This window comes from Bos mutus, chromosome 22 (genome assembly GCF_027580195.1).
Source record: "Bos mutus isolate GX-2022 chromosome 22, NWIPB_WYAK_1.1, whole genome shotgun sequence".
In the NCBI taxonomy this organism is placed as follows: Eukaryota; Metazoa; Chordata; class Mammalia; order Artiodactyla; family Bovidae; genus Bos; species Bos mutus.
The window spans coordinates 31,230,879-31,253,775 of record NC_091638.1 but is presented as its reverse complement, the minus strand read 5'-3'; the positions used below and the strand labels follow the sequence as shown (position 1 = coordinate 31,253,775).

General features: G+C 38.0%; 1 non-coding gene across 1 annotated transcript; it reads right to left on the bottom strand.

The window, feature by feature from the left end:
• Positions 1 to 22,236: 22,236 nt before the first annotated feature.
• Positions 22,237 to 22,343, bottom strand: LOC138984807 (U6 spliceosomal RNA). The gene has a single exon (XR_011462091.1). It is a non-coding gene; the product is annotated as a U6 spliceosomal RNA (small nuclear RNA).
• Between the last annotated feature and the right edge of the window lie 554 nt (positions 22,344 to 22,897).

Below are 22,897 nucleotides of genomic sequence, written 5' to 3'. Positions count from 1 at the left end.
ATGGCTGCCCTTCATACTATTAGGGGATAAGTATGACCATCTTTCTAAACCATTGTGAGACAGGAATTCATATTGTAGATCTATATCCCCATGACCATTCTTTCATAACTTGTCTCTTTTCCTTCCCAGTGTCATATCCAGTTCCTCACTCCAGTTCTCCACCTGAGAGTTTATCTGGCCCCCCATCTCTATCAGTTATACACAATAAACTCTTGCAAATTAATCTCTTACTTTCATACCTCTGCTTCTTTTATTTCTTCTATCAGTCCCCACCTTCTTATTTATGCTCATTTTTAAAATAACAGGGCCTATGATGGGATGGGAGGAGGGCCATTTGCCTTAGAGCTTACATGCACCAAAAAAATCTTAAATTTACCTTCAATTATGGTCAAATATATAGAGATGTTTCTTGGAGTTAAAAGCATTAATTTCTTACATGTGAATGTTTAAAATACACCTCCATTCTTTAACAACTCTATTTGTCATTTCTTTATTAATTTATTAGGTGTGACCAAAAAATGAAAGTAACTTGAGTCTCATTAGAATCACGAGAGTACCTGTTCAAGCTTAATAATAATGGTAAATATAATAATCATAAATTGTTAAGAGCTAGCATTTATTATCCAGTGCTTATTATGTACAGCACTGTTCTGGGTGCTTTATATTTTACCTAATGCTTTAAAAACAGTCTCATGAAGTAGGTTTTACTATTATGTCAATAACACAGAGAAAGAAACTGAGGTTTACTGAGCACAGGTAATTTGGTGAAAGACACACAATTTTCATTCACTCTATAGTTTACAAGTTGTGCTTTTAAAAAATTCTGGTAAATAAGTAGTGCGCTCTCTCTTTTTTTTAAACTCGCCAATAGCAAACATTCATGTTTTTATGATTCTCTTTATGTTGCATGATAATTTTGTTGAAAATTAATATTCAAGGTAGTGTGATCACTTTTGCAAATTAAGATTTGAGGCTACACGGGTTTTTTGTAATCCCAGTGCCAAAACTGGGCCTTGCACACAGTAGGACATCGCTCTGTCCACTGTGTTATATCTTGAATTACAGTTACCTGATCATACCAGCTTTTAAACAAATTCAGCATTTATGCAGAAAAGGAAAATGCATCTCAATATTAGTGAAATTACCAGTATAGTAAATCAGTAAGTACTGAAAGCATTAATGCCATAAAGAATATGAGGCCAGTAATGATAAGAAATGTAAAAAAATCTTACATTTGTTCTTACAGACATTTTCTTTCCTTCTTCCTTCTTCTTTCCACCTACATTTCATTAGCCTCATTCTTTTGTTCTTTTTCCTTTATAAACTTTGAAACACTTACTGGGTGATGAAAATAATATGTAAAAGTGTCCTTACCATCTGTGTTTTTGAAGAGAAATAAACTCTCAAATATGTGAATCAAATGATCGTCTATTAGAAATAATGAAACTAGCTACACATTTCTGTCCAGAATATACAGCAGATGATTCCTTATTCTCCACTCATTTTTTGTAATTTTATTCTTTTTATGTCTTCTTAGAAACCCTACACTGTTTTCTTTCTTTTTCCCTTGTTACCCAGGGTCTTTTTATTATCTTTTTTTATTTCCCCTCTGCATATCCTATTTTCTAATATAATTTAGAATTTCCTGTGAAAATTCAAAGAATTTAATGAAGAAAATTTTAAAATAAAATTATCTGTATGATTTGCAAAAACATGCTACACTTTGCCAGCATAAAACAAGGTACTGAAGTGTATTTTATTCTCTTTTGGCAGTTAGACCCTGATGTAGATTTTATACAGTGAATCTTTTAGTTACATATTTCCAAATTTAAATCTAAATATTAAGAAGCATCTCAGTGAGTGAGTCCTTGAAAATTTGGTCACAATAATTCTCATTTTGACATGAATTATTCACTTGTTTTCTTCTTGGTGATACCTGGCACCGCTTTTCCATCCACAATTTAACACTAGATATCTACATGTTCATATATACCAGTCTTTATTCTCTATGTATATTTTTTCCTATCTATAGGCTTTGAGGTAGCCAAAATTATTATTTGATAGATTATAAAATAGTAACAAAACTCCATCGAACTTGCTCATTTAGTAGACTAATAAATTATCTTAGTAGATTAATAAAATATCTCTCAAATAGCCCTGGGTCACACAGATGATGAATAAGAAAAATCTAAATTAATAGAAAAGAAGGATTTATAGTTCCTTCCCATTAGAGCCTGTGTATAATTTGACTGGAATTCTTTTTTTTAACTTATTTATTTTTATTGAAGGATAATTGCTTTACAGAATTTTGTTTTCTGTCAAGCCTCAACATGAATCAGCCATCAGATCAGATCAGATCAGTCGCTCAGTCTTGTCCAACTCTTTGCGACCCCATGAATCGCAGCACGCCAGGCCTCCCTCTCCATCACCAACTCCCGGAGTTCACTCAGACTCATGTCCATTGAGTCAGTGATGCCATCCAGCCATCTCATCCTCTGTCGTCCCCTTCTCCTCCTGCCCCCAATCCCTCCCAGCATCAGAGTCCTTTCCAATGAGTCAACTCTTCACGTGAGGTGGCCAAAGTACTGGAGTTTCAGCTTCAGCATCAGTCCTTCCAAAGAAATCCCAGGGCTGATCTCCTTCAGAATGGACTGGCTGGATCTCCTTGCAGTCCAAGGGACTCTCAAGAGTCTTCTCCAACACCACAGTTCAAAAGTATCAATTCTTCGGTGCTCAGCCTTTTTCACAGTCCAACTCTCACATCCATACATGACCACAGGAAAAACCATAGCCTTGACTAGACGGACCTTTGTTGGCAAAGTAATGTCTCTGCTTTCATAGGCAGACATATATCCCCTCCCTTTTGAACCTCCCTCCCATCTACCTCCCCATCACACCCCTCTAGGTTGATACAGAGCCCCTGTTTGAGTTTCCTGAGCCATACAGCAAATTCCCGTTGGCTATCTGTTTTATATAAATAAATACATAATGCATGACCTGGGGTTGACTGAATTTGCAGAGGCAGAACTGCAGATATGGAACGCCCACTGTAAAGTAATACTCATATTTCTACCCCCTAACCCTGTTGGCTACTTATTTTACATATGGTAATGTAAGTTTCCATGTTACTCTTTTCATACATCTCACCCTCTCCTCCCCTCTCCCCATGTCTATAAGTCTATTCTCTATGTCTGTTTCTCCACTGTTTCCCTGTAAATAAATTCTTCAGTACCATTTTTCTAGATTCTGTATATATGAGTTAGAATACAGTGTTTATCTTTCTCTTTCTGACTTACTTCACTCTGTATAATAGGTTCTTGGTTCATCCACCTCATTAGAACTGACTCAAATGCATTGCTTTTTATAGCTGAGTAATATCCCATTGTGTATATGTAGCACAACTTATTTTTCCATTCATCTGTTGATGGACATCTAGGTTGCTCCCAAGTTCTAGCTGTTGAAAATAATGCTGCAGTGAACAATGGGATACATGTGTCTCTTTCAGTTTTGGTTTCCTCAGGATGTATGCCTAGGAGTGGGATTGCTGGGTCATGTGGTGATTTTATTCCTAGTTTTTAAAGGAATCTCCATACCGTCTTCCATAGTGGCTGTATCAATTTACATTCCCACCAACAGTGCAAGAGCGTTCCCTTTTTTCCACACCCTCTCCAGCATTTACTGTTTGTAGACTTTTTGATGATGGCCATTCTGACCAGGGTGAGGTGATATCTCATAGTTTTGATTTGCATTTCTCTAATAATGAGCAATGTTGAGCATCTTTTCATGTGTTTGTTAGCCATCTGTATGTCTTCTTTGGAGAAAGGTCTTTTTCCCACTTTTTGATTGGGTTGTTTGTTTTTCTGGTATTGAGTTCTATGAACTGCTTGTATATTTTGAAAATTAATCCTTTGTCAGTTGTTACATTTGCTATTATTTTCTACCATTCTTAGGGCTGTCTTTTCACTTTGCTATAGTTTCCTTAGCTATGCAAAAGCTTTTAAGTTTAATCAGGTCCCACTTGTTTACTTTTGTTTTTATTTCTATTAGTCCAGGAGATGGGTCATAGAGGATCTTGCTTTCGTTTATGTCATCTAGTGTTCTGTCTATGTTTTCCTCTAAAAGTTTTATAGTTTCTGGTCTTACATTTAGGTCTTTAATCCATTTTGAGTTTATCTCTGTGTGTGGTGTTAGGAATTGTTCTAATTTCCTTCTTTTACATGTAGCTGTCCAGTTTTCCCAGCACCATTTATTGAAGAGGCTGTCTTTGCCCTGTTGTATATATATTCTTGTCTCGTTTGTCAAAAATAAGGTACCCATAGGTGCATGCGTGTATTTCTGGGCTTTCTATCTTGTTCCTTTGGTCTATATTTTGGTTTTTGTGGCAGTACTATACTGTTTTTGATGACTGTAGCTTTGTAGCATAAGCTGAAGTCAGGAAAGTTGATTCCTCCAGCTTCATTCTTCTTTCTCAAGACTATTTTGGCTATTCGGGGTCTTTTGTGTTTCCATATAAATTGTGAAATTTTTTGTTCTAGTTCTGTGAAAAATGCGATTGGTAATTTGATAGGGATTGCATTGAATCTGTAGATTGCATTTGGTAGTATAGTCATTTTCACAATATCGATGCTTCCTACCCAAGAACATGGAATATCTCTTCATCTGTTTATGTCATCTTTGATTTTTTTCATTAGTATCTTATAATTTTCTATGTACAGTTTTTTTTGTGTGTGTGTCCTTAGGTAAGTTTATTCCTAGATATTTAATTATTTTTGTTGCAATGGTGAATGGGATTGATTCCTTAATTTCTATTTATGATTTTTCATTGTGAGTATATAGAAATGAAAGTGATTTCTGTGTATTGATTTTGTATCCTGCAACTTTGCTAAATTCACTGATTAGCTCTAAAAATTTTCTAATTCTATGTTTATAATGTATTCTATGTACAGTATCCGGAGAAGGCAATGGCACCCCACCCCAGTACTCTTGCCTGGAAAAATCCCATGGACAGAGGAGCCTGGTAGGCTGCAGTCCATGGGGTTGCTAAGAGTCGGACACGACTCAGCGACTTCACTTTCACTTTTCACTTTAATGCATTGGAGAAGGAAATGGCAACCCACTCCAGTGTTCTTGCCTGGAGAGTCCCGGGGACTAGGGAGCCTGGTGGGCTGCTGTCTATGGGGTTGCACAGAGTCGAACACGACTCGAGCGACTTTGCAGCAACAGTAGCAGCATATACAATATCATGTCATCTGCAAACAGTGAGAGCTTTACTTCTTCTTTTCCAATCTGAATTCGTTTTATTTCTTTTTCTTCTCTAACTGCTGTAGCAAGGACTTCCAGAACTATGTTGAATAATAGTGATGAAAGTGGACACCCTTGTCTTGTTCCTGATCTTAGGGGGAATGCTTTCAGTTTTTCACCATTGAGAATAATGTTTGCTGTAGCTTTATTATGCTGAGGTAGGCTCCTTCTCTGCCCATTTTTTGAAGAGTTTTAATCATAAATGGGTGCTGAATTCTGTCAAAGGCTTTTTCTACATCTCTTGAGATAATCATATGGCTTTCCTCTTTCCGTTTGTTAATATGGTGTAACACATTGATTGATTTGCATATATTGAAGAATCCTTGCATCCCTGGAATAAACCCAACTTGATCATGGTGTATGAACTTTTTTATGTGTTGCTGAATTCTGTTTGCTAAAATTTTGTTGAGGATTTTTGCATCTATGTTCATCAGTGATATTGGCCTGTAGCTTTCTTTTTGTGTGTTGTCTTTGTCTGGTTTTGGTATCAGGGTGATTGTGGCCTTGTAGAATGTGTTTGGAAGTGTTCCTTCCTCTGCAATTTTTTGAAAGAGTTTTAGAAGGACAGGCATTAGCTCTTCTCTAAATGTTTGATAGAATTCTCCTGTGAAGCCATCTGGTCCCTAGCTTTGTTTTTGGGAGATTTTTGATCACAGCTTCAGTTTCATTATTTGTAATTGGGCTGTTCATACTTTCTATTTCTTCCTGGTTCAGTCTTGGAAGATTGAACTTTTCTAAGAACCTGTTCATTTCTTCTAGGTTGTCCATTTTATTGCCATATAGTTCATAATAGTCTCTATAATCCTTTGTATTTCTGCATTGTCTGTTGTAACCTCTCCTTTTTCATTTCTAATTTTGTTGATTTGATTCTCCTTTCTTTTCTCCTTGATGAGTCTGGCTAAGGGTTTGTCAATTTTGTTTATCTTCTCAAAGAACCAGCTTTTGGTTTTATTAATCTTTACTATTGTTTCTTTCATTTCTTTTTCATTTATTTCTGCTCAGATCTTTATAATTTCTTTCCTTCTGCTAATTTTGGGGGGTTTTGTTCTTCTTTTTCCAATTGTTTTAGGTGTAATGTTAGGTTGTCTATTCAATGTTTTTCTTGTTTGTTGAGGTAGGATTGTATTGCTATTAACTTCTCTCGTAGAAATGCTTTTGCTGCATCCCGTAGATTTTGAGTTGTCATGTTTTCATTGTCATTTGTTTCTAGGATCTTTTTTTATTTCCCTTTTTATTTCTTCAGTAACCTGTTGGTTATTTAGAAACATGTTTAATCTTCATGTGTTTGTGTTTCTTACAGTTTTTTTTCCTGTAATTGATATCTAGTCTCATAGTATTGTGGTCAGAGAAGATGCTTGGTACAATTTTTTTAAACTTACTGATGTTTGATTTGTGACCAAGATGTGGTCTATCCTGGAGAATGTTCCATGTCTTGAGAAGATGGTGTATTCTTCTGCATTTGGATGGAATGTCCTGAAGATATCAATGAGATCCATCTCACCTAGTGTATCAGTTAAGACTTGTGTTTGCTTATTAATTTTCTGTTTTAGTGATCTGTCCATTGGTGTGAGTGGGGTGTTAAAGTCTCCTACTATTATTGTGTTACTGTCAATTTCTCCTTTTATGTCTGTTAGTGTTTGTCTTATGTATGGAGGTGCTCCTATGTAAATATGCATAGATATTTACAATTGTTATGTCTTCCTCTTGGACTAATCCCTTAATCATTATGTAGTGTCCTTCCTTATCTCTTGTAATCTTCTTTATTTTAAGGTCTATTTTGTCTTATAGGAGGATTGCTACTCCAGCTATCTTTTGCTTCCCATTTGCATGGAATATATTTTTCTATCCTCTCACTTTCAGTCTATATGTATTTTTAGGTCTGAAATGGGTTTCTTGTAGACAGCTTATATATGGGTCTTGTTTTTGTATCCATTCAGCCAGTCTGTGTCTTTTAATTGAAACATTTAATCTATTGACATTTAAAGTAATTATTGATGTATTTGTTCCTATTGCCATTTTTTTAATTGTTTGGGGTTGATTTTGTAGATCTTTTTTTCTTGTATTTCTTGACTATATAAGTCGCTTTAACATTTGTTGTAAAGGTGGTTTGGTGGCACTGAATTCTCTTAACTTTTGCTTGTCTGAAAAGCTTTTTGTTTCTCCATAAATTTTGAATGAGCTCCTTGCCAGGTACAGTAATCTTGGTTGTAGATTTTTCCCTTTCAGTACTTTAAATATATCCTGCCATTCCCTTCAGTGGTTTCCCTTGTAAGTTATTTGTTGCTTCTCCCTTGCTGCTTTTAATATTGTTTCTTTGTGTTTAGTCTTTGCTTGTTTGATTAGTATGTGTCTTGGCATATTTCTCCTTGGGTTTATCCTATATGGGACTCTGTGCCTCTTGGACTTGATTGTCTATTTCCTGTTCCATTTTGGGGAAATTTTCAACTATAATCTCTTCAAAAATTTTCTGCCCTTTCTTTTTCTCTTCTTCATCTGGGACCCCTTCAATTCAAATATTTGATATGGTCCCAGAAGTCTCTGAGACTGTCCTCAGGTCTTTTCATTCTTTTTAGTTTATTCTGCTCTTCAGCAGTTGTTTCCACCATTTTATCTTCCAGCTTACTGATTCGTTCTTCTGCATCAGATATTCTGCTATTGATTCCTTCCAGAGTATTTTTAATTTCAGTAATCATATTGTTTGTATGTTTATTCTTTAATTCTTCTAGGTTTTTGTTAGTTTATTCTTGCATTTCCTCCATTTTGTTTTCAAGGTTTTTGATCATCTTTACTATCATTATTCTGAATTCTTTTTCAAGAAGTTTGCCTATTTCTTCTTCATTTATTTGGACTTCTGTGTTTCTAGCTTGTTCCTTCATTTGTGTAGTATTTCTTTGCCTTTTCATTATTTTTTTTTAACTTACTGTGTTTGAGGTCTCCTTTTCCCAGGCTTCAAGGAAAGTTGAATTCTTTCTTTGAAGAAGGTTAAATTCTTTCTTCCTTTTGGTTTTTTCCCTCCTAAGGTTGGTCCAGTGGTTTGTGTAAGCTTCTTATAGGGTGAGATTTGTGCTGAGTTTTTGTTTGTTTTCCCTTTGATGGGCAAGCTGAGTGAGGTGGAATCCTGTCTGCTGATGATTGGGTTTGTATTTTGTTTTGTTTGTTGTTTAGATGAGGCGTCCTGCACAGGGTGCTACTGGTGGTTGGATGATCCCAGGTCTTGTATTACAGTGGTTTCCTTTGTATGAGTTCTCACTATTTAATACTCCCTAGGGTTAGTTCTCTGGTACTCTAGGGTCCTAGAGTCAGTACGCCCACTCCAAAGACTCAGGGCTTGACCTCTGGTCAGGAACGAAGATTCCACAAGTGATTTATTATAGCATGAGTGAGATTAAAACAAATGTCCAAAAATGAGAAACCAAAGATGAACCCCGACAAATGGCAGTTTAAAAAATCAGGCAAATAATTAAAATAATGGAATATACATATATACATATACACCCAGGAGCAAAGTCAAAACAGTCCAACAAAAATAAAGAAGATTGACCCAGTGATCAAAGGAAATCAAAAGTTATATTTACTAGTTAAGAACAAAACTAAAGCACAAACTGGAAAACAAAACTAAGCCAAGGTGCCAAGTGGGGAATAAAGCAATGAAAACAAAACTAACAAATATGCTGAGAGGAAAGGAAAGAAAAGAAAGAAAGAATAGATATGCAAAGTTAAATAGAGGTAGATGAAGAAGATTTATATACATTAAAAATTAACTGCAAGGGGAAAAGAACAGTATGAAAAACAAACAAAGGAATAAATGTAGAAAAAATAAAATAGGATTAAAAATTAAAATTATTAAAAAGAGAAAAAAAAAGAAAAAAAAAAAGGAAAATTCCACAGAACTGCAGAAGCCCAATGCAGAGGCAGAGGTTTGTAACAACAATAAAAAATATGACTGAGGGAAAAAAAGCTCAAAAGCTTAATTGGATTTCTTAGTCCCAATAAAGTCAACGACTATAAGGGGGGGGGGGTGGGGGGAGGAAAAAGAGAAAAATACTCCAAAAGAATATATAAAACAAGTCAAAAATAAGAATAATAAATGTTTTTCTTGAGTCACTGTTGTCAGAGTCCTTTCCCTCGATAGGAGTTACTATCCACCTTACCTCCCTAGGATGCCCTCCAACACTGTACTGATCTCTGGACCTGCTGTGGGGGCAATTCAGATTCTAATCTGGTCCTACTCCTGTGTATTTTTGTGTCCAGTGTCCACAGCTATCAGAACTAGTGTGTTTTCTTGTGTTAGAGCTCTCAATGACCTTTTATATATTCCACAGACACAGTCTGCCTAGTTGATCATGTGGATTTTATCTGAAGCTTGTACAGCTGGTGGGAAGGTTTGGGGTCTTCTTCCTTAGCCATACTGCCTCTGGGTTTCAATTGTGGTTTTATTTCTATCTCTACATATGGGTCATCCACTGGGGTTTGCTCCTGAGGCTGCCCTGGAGGACTTGGGTTTGCCCCTGTGAGGCCCAGGTGTGGAGGTGGTGCAGCTGCTTGGGTCACAGGGGTTCTGGCAGCACCAGGTACTCAGGGGAGTTGGCAGCTAGGGCAGCAAGAAACATAGTGCTCTGTTAAGGGTATGGCAACCAGTATTGGCTAATACACTCCAGTATTCTTGCCTGGAGAACCCCCCTCCCTGACAGAGAAGCCTGGCAGGCCACAGTCTACAGGGTCGCAAAGAGTTGGACAGGACTCAAGCGACCCTGTTTGCATAGATGCAAGACATTTTTTGCCTGTGGCAGCTCTGCCCCAGTGAGAGTTGAACATGAAGGTGGCACAGCTTCTTGGCTTGTGGGGACCCTGGCAGTGCCAAGTGTGCAGGAACACAGACTGACTCCACCACAGGAGTTATGGACCTATCAGAGTCTTTTTTTCGAGCCTCTTGTACCTGGTTATCAGAAGGCCTCTTTGGCCAGTCTTTCTCCATAGCTCCACCTGTTCAGGCACTTAGAGGACTCCCTTGCCTGGGGTCCCTCTCTGTTGTTCCAGATTAGGCACATAGAGGGGCCCCCTGGCTGGGTTTCTGCTCTGTAGTTCAGTGCATCAGGCATTTGATGGGCCAGACTCTCACTTGTTCAACTGCCAATGCTGGCACGTGGGGGGAGAGAGGCTATGGTGCTGGCTTCACCCCTATGTGTGACTCAGCAGTATCACCTTGCTTCCATGGCTGCCTGGCTTTCCTCCACCGACATTTCCCACCACGATCTCCCCTCTCACATCCCCTCAATCCGTCTCTCCACAGTCAACGGCAGCCCTCACCCTGGGATTGCTCCACAATCCCTAAACTCCAGCTCCAAGCCTCTGTGCCATCCAGGGGACTAATGTTCCTATCCAGGGAATGCATGGCTGTGGCAAGAACTATCTGATTCTCATTCCATTTAGGCTGCCACAGATCAGCTGTTTCATTCACATCCTTAAATGTTTCTCCTCTGACTCAGCCAATTGTCCCGACGTGGGGATCGGACCCCTGCCTCAGTTCCCCCACCCACCGAGGGCAGGTCCGGTCCTACTGACACTCCTGTTTTTCCCCCTAGTTCTTTGTCCTACCGAGTTTTGCGTGGGTCTATATATTCTTTCCCACTGGTCAGGTCCTCCTGTCCACTCGCCGCTGGTGTTCTGGATGCACTTCTGTGTCTGAAGGTGTATTCCTGATGTATCCATGGAGAGAGATGTACTCCACGTCCACCTACTCCTCAGCCATCTCGTTCTCTTGACTGGAATTATTTTGCTTTTTGACACAATGTTTCATGAGGTACTAATGAGAAATTTGGCCCCAAACCTGTACATCTAAGTTATTCTCCTCTAGAATTTGATTATATTTTGGGATGCAGTCAGATGTTCTGAAACTTCAGTGTGTGGAAATGGAACTTATAAATACACTTCAGAAACTCCCAGTAACACTGCATAATTTACCAGTAATTTCACAAGCATTGTCTCATATCCCATTTCAAAGAAAGTATCAAGAATGGTTCACCTTGTTATAAAATGTGGTGAAAGGAAACTGTTGAAAAGAAACCCAAATTAGAACATAAACGAGTTAGGTAATGTTACCAAAATTTTTGCTGTTGTTCAATTGCTAAGTCATGTCTGACTCTTTGCAACCCCATGGACTGAAGCATGCCAGCCTCCTCTGCCCTCCACTATCTCCCAGAGTTTGCTCAGATTTATGTCCATTGAATCAGTGATGCTATCTAACCATCTCATCCTCTGCTGCCTCCTTTTCTTTTTGACTTCAGTCTTTCCCAGTATGAGGTCTTTTCAGATGAGCCAGCTCTTTACTTCAGGTGGCCAAAGTAATGGAGATTCAGCAACAGTCCATTCAATGAATGTTCAGGGTTGAATTCCTTTAGAATTGATGGGTGTGATCTCATTGCAGTCCAAGAGACTCTCAGGAGTCCTCTGCAGCACCACAATTCAAAAGCATCAACTCTTTGGTGTTCAGCCTTCTTTACAATCCATCTCTCATATCCATACATGACTAATGGAAAAACCATAGCTTTGACTATACACAGCTTTGTTGGCAAAGTGATGTCTCTGCTTTTGAATACACTATCTAGGTTTGTCATAGCTTTTCTTTCAAGGAGCAAGCGTCTTTCAGTTTCATGGCTGCAGTCACCATCCACAGTGATTTGGGAGCCCAAGAGAATAAAGTCTGCCACTGTTGCCATTGTTTCCCTATCTATTTGCCATGAAGTGATGGGATCAGATGACATAATCTTGGTTTTTTGAATGTTGAATTTTAAACCAGCTTTTTCACTCTCTTCTTTCACCCTCTATAGTTTCTCTTTACTTTCTGCCATTAGGGTGATATCATATGCATATTGAGGTTGTTGATATTTCTCTTGGCAATCTTGATTCCAGCTTGTGATTCATCCAGCCCAGTGTTTCCACATGAAGCACTCTGCATATAAGTTAAATAAGCAAGGGGACGACCTTGTCACACTCCTTTCTCAATTTTGAACCAGTCCTTTCTTCCATGTCTGGTTCTAACTGTTGCTTCTGGACCCACACATGGGTAGGATATATCATGATTATTCTAGGTTTTGTTTTTGTTTGTTGTAAGCAAGGTGTAAGTTTATTTCTCTCAGCAACCTTCGACTAATGCAGCAGCTCCTCCAAATCATTTAAAACCCCTGATTCACGATCATCGTACATAACTTTCATTCTCATTGCAGAATGTGGCTGCTTGATCCCCATTCATCATATCAGAGCTCCAAGTGGTAGAGGAAAGACGAGAAGACAAACAAGTCTTCTGTCTAAGGAGATTTCTGAAATACCTCATGCAACATTTCTACTTGCATTGCAGTGACTAAATCATAAACACATGGCTTCCCTGGTTTCAAGAGAGGCATGGGAATGTGGTATTTTAAATGGACGGAAATGGACCTGCAGAGGTGCAAAGGAGGAGTAGAGGTAGGGTGGGTAGCCAGCAGTTTCTAGCAGGCAGGGAGAGAAGAAGGGAAGCATTGAGGGAGGCCAGAAGCAGAGCAGAAAAGAGAGCTGCCAGCTCAAATCCCCTATTACCCTAGAGATTAATTTCTACCAGCCATCAAGTCTTCCCTGAATAAGATCTGAAAATTCAAGTCACTGGTCATTTATAAAACTATCTGAGAATGATGTAGTGCAACTGAACATAGATGGTTGCATTTTGGAAGTAAGTAGCAGCAGTGGGACTAGTATTAATAGTAGTAGCTATTGTAATGCTAGTTCTTTAGATACTCAATATATATTCCTGGGTACAACTATATATCCATTTAAAAGGATAATGAAACTAAGGCCTCTATTTGAATAAACATTATTCTTTTATTCCATATGCATTTCTGACTTTTCCAATAGATATTTATAATTCACTATACTTGAAATAAACTGATGGATATTTATACTGTAAATAAGTGGATTGAAGCAGCTTTTAAAAGGCCAAGGGAGTCAGTATAGCTTGTGGCTAAAAAAATGAAAGTTGAAGTTGGGTTTAAACATAAGATCTGCAACTGAAGAGCTATATGTGACCTTTACCTTCAATGATTTATTCTCTAAGTTTCAACTTCCTAAATTATAACATAGAGATAACAAAAAACAAAAACATTAAACTTGAAGGGCTGTGATAGGATTAAATAATACATAAAATATATAGGAGTCAGAAAGTGTTCATTTAAAAAAAAAACAAAAACCTTTTTTTCAGGATCTTCTCAAAAAAGTACTAAAGAGTAGTCAGAGATTATGTTTTAAAATAGAATAATCCCAAGGGCAAGATATACCTGAACACTTTGGGTTTATGTAGAGTTTACAAGGAAACATAAAGACAAATACCTGTAGTTAGACAAAGTATGCCTCATCAGATAATACCAGTGAGGGGAAAAAAAAAAGAATATTTGTTCCCTACTAGCTGGTAATAATTAATGATTTTTAAAACACCAGAAAATAAATTATCTAAACTAAGAATAGTTCTAAAATATCAAGCAGGTGTTTTTTTTCTTTTTTTATTTCTGACTGTGGTATAATTAAATAATACTCAGGAACACCTTATTGTCAAATTTAGACTTAAGTTGAAGAAAGTAGGGAAAACCACTAGACCATTTAGGTATGTCCTAAATCAAATCCCTTATGATTATACAGTACAAGTGAGAAATAGATTTAAGGGACTAGATCTAATAGACAGAGTGCCTGATGAACAGTGGACAGAGGTTCATGACATTGTACAGGAGAAGGGATCACAACCATCCCCATGGAAAAGAAATGCAAAAAAGCAAAGTGACTGTCTGAGGAAGCCTTACAAATAGCTGTGAAAAGAAGAGAAGGGAAAAGCAAAGGAGAAAAGGAAAGATATAAGCATCTGAATGCAGAGTTCCAAAGAATAGCAAGGAGAGATAAGAAAGCCTTCCTCAGCGATCAATGCAAAGAAATAGAGGAAAACAACAGAATGGGAAAGACTAGAGATCTCTTCAAGAAAAAGAGAGATACCAAGGTAACATTTCATGCAAAGATGGGCTCGATAAAGGACAGAAATGGTATGGACCTAACAAAAGCAGAAGATATTAAGAGGTGGCAAGAATACACAGAAGAACTGTACAAAAGGATCTTCACGACCCAGATAATCACAATGGTGTGATCACTCACCTAGAGCCAGACATCCTGGAATGTGAAGTCAAGTGGGCCTTAGAAAGCATCACTATGAACAAAGCTAGTGGAGGTGATGGAATTCCAGTTGACCTATTTCAAATCCTAAACGATGATGCTGTGAAAGTGCTACACTCAATATGCCAGCAAATTTGGAAAACTCAGCAGTGGCCACAGGACTGGAAAATCCTTTGGGATTCATTCCAATCCCAAAGAAAGGCAATGCCAAAGAATGCTCAGACTACCACACCATCGCACTCATCTCACATGTTAGTAAAGTAATGCTCAAAATTCTCCAAGCCAGGCTTCAGCAGTACGTGAATCATGAACTTCCAGATGTTGAAGCTGGTTTTAGAAAAGGCAGAGGAACCAGAGATCAAATTGCCAGCATCCGCTCGATCATGGAAAAAGCAAGAGAGTTCCAGAAAAACATCTGTTTCTGCTTTACTGACTATGCCAAAGCCTTTGACTGTGTGGATCACAATAAACTGTGGAAAATTCTGAAAGAGATGGGAATACCAGACCACCTGACCTGCCTCTTGAGAAACCTATATGCAGGTCAGGAAGCAACAGTTAGAACTGGACATGGAACAACAGACTGGTTCCAAATAGGAAAAGGAGTATGTCAAGGCTATATATTGTCACCCTGCTTATTTAACTTATATGCAGAGTACATCATGAGAAACGCTGGGCTGGAAGAAGCACAAGCTGGAATCAAGATTGCCAGGAGAAATATCAATAACCTCAGATACACAGATGACACCACCATTATGGCAGAAAGTGAAGAGGAACTGAAAAGCCTCTGGATGAAAGTGAAAGAGGAGAGTGAAAAAGTTGGCTTAAAGCTCAACATTCAGAAAACGAATGTCATGGCATCTGGTCCCATCACTTCATGGGAAATAGATGGGGAAACAGTGGAAACAGTGGCAGACTTTATTTTGGGGGGCTCCAAAATCACTGCAGATGGTGACTGCAGCCATGAAATTAAAAGACGCTTACTCCTTGGAAGGAAAGTTATGACCAATCTAGATAGCATATTCAAAAGCAGAGACATTACTTTGCCAACAAAGGTCCATCTAGTCAAGGCTATGTTTTTTCCAGTGGTCATGTATGGATGTGAGAGTTGGACTGTGAAGAAAGCTGAGCACCGAAGAATTGATCCTTTTGAACTGTGGTGTTGGAGAAGACTCTTGAGAGTCCCTTGGACTGCAAGGAGATCCAGCCAGTCCATTCTAAAGATCAGTCCTGGGTGTTCATTGGAAGGACTGATGTTGAAGCTGAAACTCCAATATTTGGCCACCTCATGTGAAGAGTTGACTCACTGGAAAAGACCCTGATGCTGGGAGGGATTTGGGGGCAGGAGGAGAAGGGGACCACAGAGGATGAGATGGCTGGATGGCATCACTGACTCGATGGACATGAATTTGAGTGAACTCCGGGAGTTGGTGATGGACAGGGAGGCCTGGCGTGCTGCGATTCAAGGGGCCGTAAAGAGTCGGACACGACTGAGTGACTGAATTCAACTGAACTGAACTGCTGCTGCTGCTGCTGACATCACTTCAGTCGTGTCCGATTCTGTGAGACCCCATAGACTGCAGCCCACCAGGCTCCTCCGTCCCTGGGCTTCTCCAGGCAAGAACACTGGATTGGGTTGCCATTTCCTTCTCCTATGCATGAAAGTGAAAGTGAAGTCACTCAGTCGTGTCCGACCCTCAGCAACCCCATGGACTGCAGCCTTCCAGGCTCCTCCGTCCATGGGATTTTCCAGGCAAGAGTACTGGAGTGGGGTGCCATGAACTGAACTGAGCAAGTTTTATTATTTGGAAACCTAATCTCTCTATTAGTATCGTCAGAACTATGTAGCAGAAAACTGAGTCTGACCTTTCATAGTACGCTTTCTTTGATCATTTCTCAAACATAAAGAAAAATCCTTTTTAAAAAACTGAGCTGTAATTGACATATAAAATTATTTAGGTTTAAGGAGTGTTGATGTGATACATTTGTATATTATAATGCAATTACCACCAGTGTTAGCACCTCTATCTTGTCACATTATTTTTTAGCAGTAAGAACAAATCTGATGTATTCTCTTCACAGCTTTGAAGTCTGAAATACAGTACTGTTGCCTGTGATCACTGTACTGTACCTTAGATCTGCAGGACATGTTTATCTAATAGTTGTGAGTTTGTACCCTTGAATGACATCTCCCCAGTTCCCTGCTTCCCCCACCCCAAGCCTGCAGAAACCACCATTCTACCTTCTGTTTTTACTGCTACTGCTAAGTTGCTTCAGTCGTGTCCGACTCTGTGCGACTCCATAGACTGCAGCCCACCAGGCTCCCCCGTCCCTGGGATTCTCCAGGCAAGAACACTGGAGTGGGTTGCCATTTCCTTCTCCAACGCATGAAAGTGAAAAGTGAAAGTGAAGTCGCTCAGTCATGTTGCTCAGTCGTGTCCGACTCTAGCGACCCCATGGACTGCAGCCTACCAGGCTCCTCCGTCCATGGGATTTTCTAGGCAGATTCTACATGTTAGTGATGTTAGCCAATATTTGTCTCTTTCTGTAAATGCTTTTAATGAATTAGCTCTTTATAATTCTAAGTTCAGAGAGAGTTCTTTTATTTTTTTGGAGGGGGTGTGGTCTGGTTTGAATAATTATAGTCTCTTTATTGTGACTCATGATGTCACATATTTAGGCTCTTTTTCCAAAGAAACATTTTCAAACCCTTTAGTAATAGAGTAAACGTCTGTTTGAAAAGCAAAGTTATGAGCAGATATTTCAAACTGTGTAACATGAGTTCTGTATCTCTGAGGAGACTCTGGGTCCCTCATCCTTCAGCAATTGTCTGGGTTTCTCTTCTTCTTCCTGTTCCTTATATTCAAATTGTCCCCTTTTTGAGCCTCTTCTTTCTGCTGTAGACAGCTTCAGTTACTGCCTGCTACAGATAGCATCCAGAAACACAAAGTGATTGAATAACTAATTAATATACTTATACTCCCATTCATTTTAAAAAACACACTTATTGGAAACCTACTATGATATGCTGGATATTCAGAAATAAGTCTCTGGCCTCAGGGAGTCCACAGTTTTGCAGTCCATAAACACATGAAGTATTTTAAGAGCTCTGATAAGTATAAACACAGGTTAGCATGAAAGATTGATCCTGTAGGAGAAATTTCTGAGGTACTGTGGAGCAAAAAGACTTTCAAAGAAAGATGAAACTTCTAATCTCATTTATTTGTCTGTTTCATCAGTCTAATTAGATTGTAAGTTCTTTGAAGTCCAGAGAAATATCTTGTTCATCATTTTTTTGTTTATTTGTCTTCTACTCTCCTCAAAATGTTAGACTCATACATTTGCTTGTTGAGTAAAGGAATTTATTCAGACTTGCTGATGGAGGCACATCCCTAACTGCCAGTGATTTCTTTGGTTTGTTCAAAGGGTGAATGGTAACTTTTAAATGTGAGCTAATATTTCCCTCTCAGTATGGATGAGTTCATTAGGTATCTTTCTTGGAGAAGACAAATGCTTCTTATGGAATAAGAAACTTACAGAGTAGAAAGCACTCATGCAGATACTCAGAACCTGAGGATGTTTTTCAGCTTCAAGAAGGGAAGAAAGTACAGAAGATGAAGTCTGGAGGTTCTGAAAGATTCACTTTGCCCAAAGAATTCCTCGTTTGTCTAAAACAAAGCTTCTACCTCAGAAGGTCCCTACCCTGAGTTTCGAAACTGAGTAGAAACGGACCACCAGCGTATGCAATAATCTGCACTGAAATTTTTCTTTTGAGGCACAAAGAGTATAACACTGACTTAACCCTTAGAAGGGGCCTCAAGTACTGAAGATACAGGAATAAATGATAGCATTATATGTGTTTTAGTATTCAAGTTTTAAAGGATTAGAGATTTCTCTCTAATCAAAAAGATATGGTTATGAAAATATCAAATAATTAACTGAATTTTCCTAATCATAATCACCTCTCAAATTAATTTAGAAAAGGATGTCAGTGCCCCTTTCTGTTTTTTTTAAAACATGAGATTATTTAGGACTGATGGTAAAATACTGATTAATTGTTTTGTTTTAAAACAATTAGATTAAAATATTGTTTGAAGTTATTCATTTTACCCAGTTGACATTTTAATGTATAAATATAATTACAGACTCTTTAGGAATGCTTAATTTTTGCCTTGATATATATGCCAGCAATTGTGTGTTTGAAAGAGAATCATAAAATGTAAAACTTTATGTTTAATCACCAGTGTCAAAAATTATTAGGTAATAACCACAGGAGAAGAGGATGTGTGAAAGATACAAAGGCCCATATTTAAGACATAATTTTTCTAATAGTTTCTCTGATTTTAAGATGTCATGGCGTCATATGAAGGTTAACAGGTCAGATACCAAATGGACTTTTTAAAAAAATGTTAAGTGATCAATTTGCACTCATAAAAGGGTTAAGATTACTGGCAGTTCTCTTAGACCATCATCTAGGTACACTACTGGCTAGAGAGACAATAAACTCTGATTCTCTTGAGGGTCCAACTGGTTAAACAAAAGTAAATTGAAATAGTTCCTAGAGAAAGACTGCTCCCTCAGTTTGGGGGCAGAATATAATCCCATCAGATATTATAAAACTAGAATGTTAACACTAGGAAATATTGTTTGAAAATCCACTTAATTAATTCTGTCCCCCTGTTTCCTTCTCTCTGTAACCCAAATCTCAGACTTCTTTTTTTTTTTCTAAGTAGCATGCCAGGGTACAACTGCTGTGAGGTTGCATCAGGGAAACAGAACAGTTTTTTGACAAGACTGATTTCTTTTTTAAGTTGCATTTTTTACTGTTGAAAGTTCTGGCTAAGAGTGTGTTTAAAATCCATTATGATTGTAAATATGATATACTTTATTCAGCCTGTGTCTAAACACTGAGAAACAGAACTTTGGAGTAAAAGTAAATAAGAATAAAGGATTCTTTTTCCTAACAGTAGAACCAGATTCTGCCAACAAAATAGGACACCTAAATTTTTTTTAAAGCTGAGATGGGTGTTAGAAAAATTTTTGAGAGATGTGCTACTTGCAAGAGCATCCTAGAGTAAATGATTTTATTAAGCTAATTTTTTTCAAGTTTGTGAGCCCTCTGAAATTTTTTTATGTGGTATAAAATTTCTAAGAAATTGGGATGAGCAGCATTAAGGCATCACAGTAACTGATAATAATTTTACACACATTCTCACCGCCGATCTTTGGACCCAGATCTCACATTCATCTTGGGTCATGTTATGATAAAGGCTATGTCTGGATAGTGTCAGAATATCCAGATGCAGAGCAGGCTGCTTTGTTTATCAGCTACCAAACTCCTCCTGTTTCGAGGCACCCAGCTGATTGTCTGAAATGATGACATTGCATCTGGATGTTTAGCGTTGTGTAGCCACAAGGAAAGACAAAGTGCTAAGTTTTACAGCTGTTAGGGTAACACCTTTTTTTTTCTTCCATTGCTTCATAGAAATGATCTTCTAAAGGATAATTTTGGTATCAAATTATAGAATTGGTGCTGCAAGCCCAGAAAGTAAGAATCCTGTTTCGAAGAAGAAGGCAGGACACTGTGGAAATGAAGACTCCATTGTAGGGTAGGGAAGGATGATGGAAATCAAAGTTTATTTGGAATGCTCACATATAAGATAATCTGATATACATGACAGATCTGATGCACAGTTGAAAAATGAATTAATGACTTTTTAGAAAACAGTGTAAGTGAAAATAGTGCTGATTGATTTATGATGGAGAGGGGCATGAGAAATCAGAGTGTATTCCTTGGAGCTGCAGCAACAATAAATAATATGATTTAACTAAATAAACTACAGTAAAACTTAAAATACACCTATTATATATGTATGAAGGTTCATTGACATCCATCTAGACTGTTGCATCTTTGAAAATATTAATAACTCCTATTAAAGCTAATGTGTATTTTTTTTTGAATTTATTTTTAAAATTTATTTTATTTTTTTAACTTTACAATATTGTATTGGTTTTGCCTTATATCAAAATGAATCCGCCACAGGTATACACGTGTTCCCCATCCTGAACCCTCCTCCCTCCTCCCTCCCCATACCATCCCTCTGGATTGTCCCAGTGCACCAGCCCCAAGCATCCAGTATCGTGCATCGAACCTGGACTGGCAACTCGTTTCATATATATTATACATGTTTCAATGCCATTCTCCCAAATCATCCCACCCTCTCCCTCTCCCACAGAGTCCAAAAGACTGTTCTATACATCAGTGTCTCTTTTGCTGTCTCATATACAGGGTTATTGTTACCATCTTTCTAAATTCCATATATATGTGTTAGTATACTGTATTGGTGTTTTTCTTTCTGGCTTACTTCACTCTGTATAATAGGCTCCAGTTTCATCCACCTCATTAGAACTGATTCAAATGTATTCTTTTTAATGGCTGAGTAATACTCCATTGTATATATGTACCACAGCTTTCTTATCCATTCATCTGCTGATGGACATCTAGGTTGCTTCCATGTCCTGACTATTATAAACAGTGCTGCGAAAACATTGGGGTACGCATGTCTCTTTCCCTTCTGGTTTCCTCAGTGTGTATGCCCAGCAGTGGGATTGCTGGATCATAAGGCAGTTCTATTTCCAGTTTTTTAAGGAATCTCCACACTGTTCTCCATAGTGGCTGTACTAGTTTGGATTCCCACCAACAGTGTAAGAGGGTTCCCTTTTCTCCACACCCTCTCCAGCATTTATTGCTGGTAGACTTTTGGATTGCAGCCATTCTGACTGGTGTGAAATGGTACCTCATAGTGGTTTTGATTTGCATTTCTCTGATAATGAGTGATGTTGAGCATCTTTTCATGTGTTTGTTAGCCATCTGTATGTCTTCTTTGGAGAAATGTCTATTTAGTTCTTTGGCCCTTTTTTTTTTTTTTTTTGGCCCATTTTTTGATTGGGTCATTTATTTTTCTGGAATTGAGCTGTAGAGTTGCTTGTATGTTTTTGAGATTAGTTGTTTGTCCATTGCTTCATTTGCTATTATTTTCTCCCATTCTGAAGACTGTCTTTTCACCTTGCTTATAGTTTCCTTTGTTGTGCAGAAGCTTTTAAGTTTAATTAGGTCCCATTTGTTTATTTTGCCTTTATTTCCAATATTCTGGGAGGTGGGTCATAGAGAATCCTGCTATGATGTATGTCGGAGAGTGTTTTGCCTATGTTCCCCTCTAGGAGTTTTATAGTTTCTGGTCTTACATTTAGATCTTTAATCCATTTTGAGTTTATTTTTGTGTATGATATTAGAAAGTATTCTAGTTTCATTCTTTTACAAGTGGTTGACCAGTTTTCCCAGCACCACTTGTTAAAGAATTGTCTTTAATCCATTGTATATTCTTGCCTCCTTTGTCAAAGATAAGGTGTCCATAGGTGTGTGGATTTATCTCTGGGCTTTCTATTTTGTTCCATTGATCTATATTTCTGTCTTTGTGCCAGTACCATACTGTCTTGATGACTGTGGCTTTGTAGTAGAGCCTGAAGTCAGCCTGGTTGATTCCTCCAGCTCCATTTTTCTTTCTCAAGATTGCTTTGGCTATTCAAGGTTTTTTGTATTTCCATACAAATTGTGAAATTATTTGTTCTAGCTCTGTGAAGAATACCTTTGGTAGCTTGATAGGGATTACATTGAATCTATAAATTGCTTTGGTTAGTATACTCATTTTCACTATATTGATTCTTCCAATCCATGAACATGGTATATTTCTCCATCTAAAAAATATGGAACGCTTCACGAATTTGCGTGTCATCCTTGCGCAGGGGCCATGCTAATCTTCTCTGTATCATTCCAATTTTAGTATATGTGCTGCCAAAGCGAGCACTAATGTGTATTTAACAAGACGTTTAAATTAACAGAAATATCTCTTTTCCCTGAAAATATGTATATTTCTATGGCAGTTTTACAGACTTTTGGCATTTAGTAGAAAGGCATGGCACAATGTCTTCAGAGCTTTGCCTTGTGATTTTTCTGCATGTACTTGAGTCATTGTCTACCTCACTTTGAAGTAGATCTTCTATTTTTCCTGGCCCCAAAATCCATTGTGACAGACAGTTTGCAACATATTAATATTAAAATCTAAGAAATGTTTTGAGTTGCACTAAATTGAAATCATGAGACTTTTGCTATAAAACACCACACAAGAAAAAAAATTCTCTTTGTTTAGAATGAAATTATCTGATTTAAGTCAGGTAACTTCCCTGTTTCCTTTGTTGTTCAGTTGCTCAGTCATATCTGAACCCCTGGACTGCAGCATGCCCACCTTCCCTGTCCATCACCATCTCTCTGAGCTTGCTCAAACTCATGTCCATTGAGTTGGTGATGCCTCATCCTCTGTTGTCCCCTTCTCCTCCTGCCTTCAATCTTTCCCAGCATTAG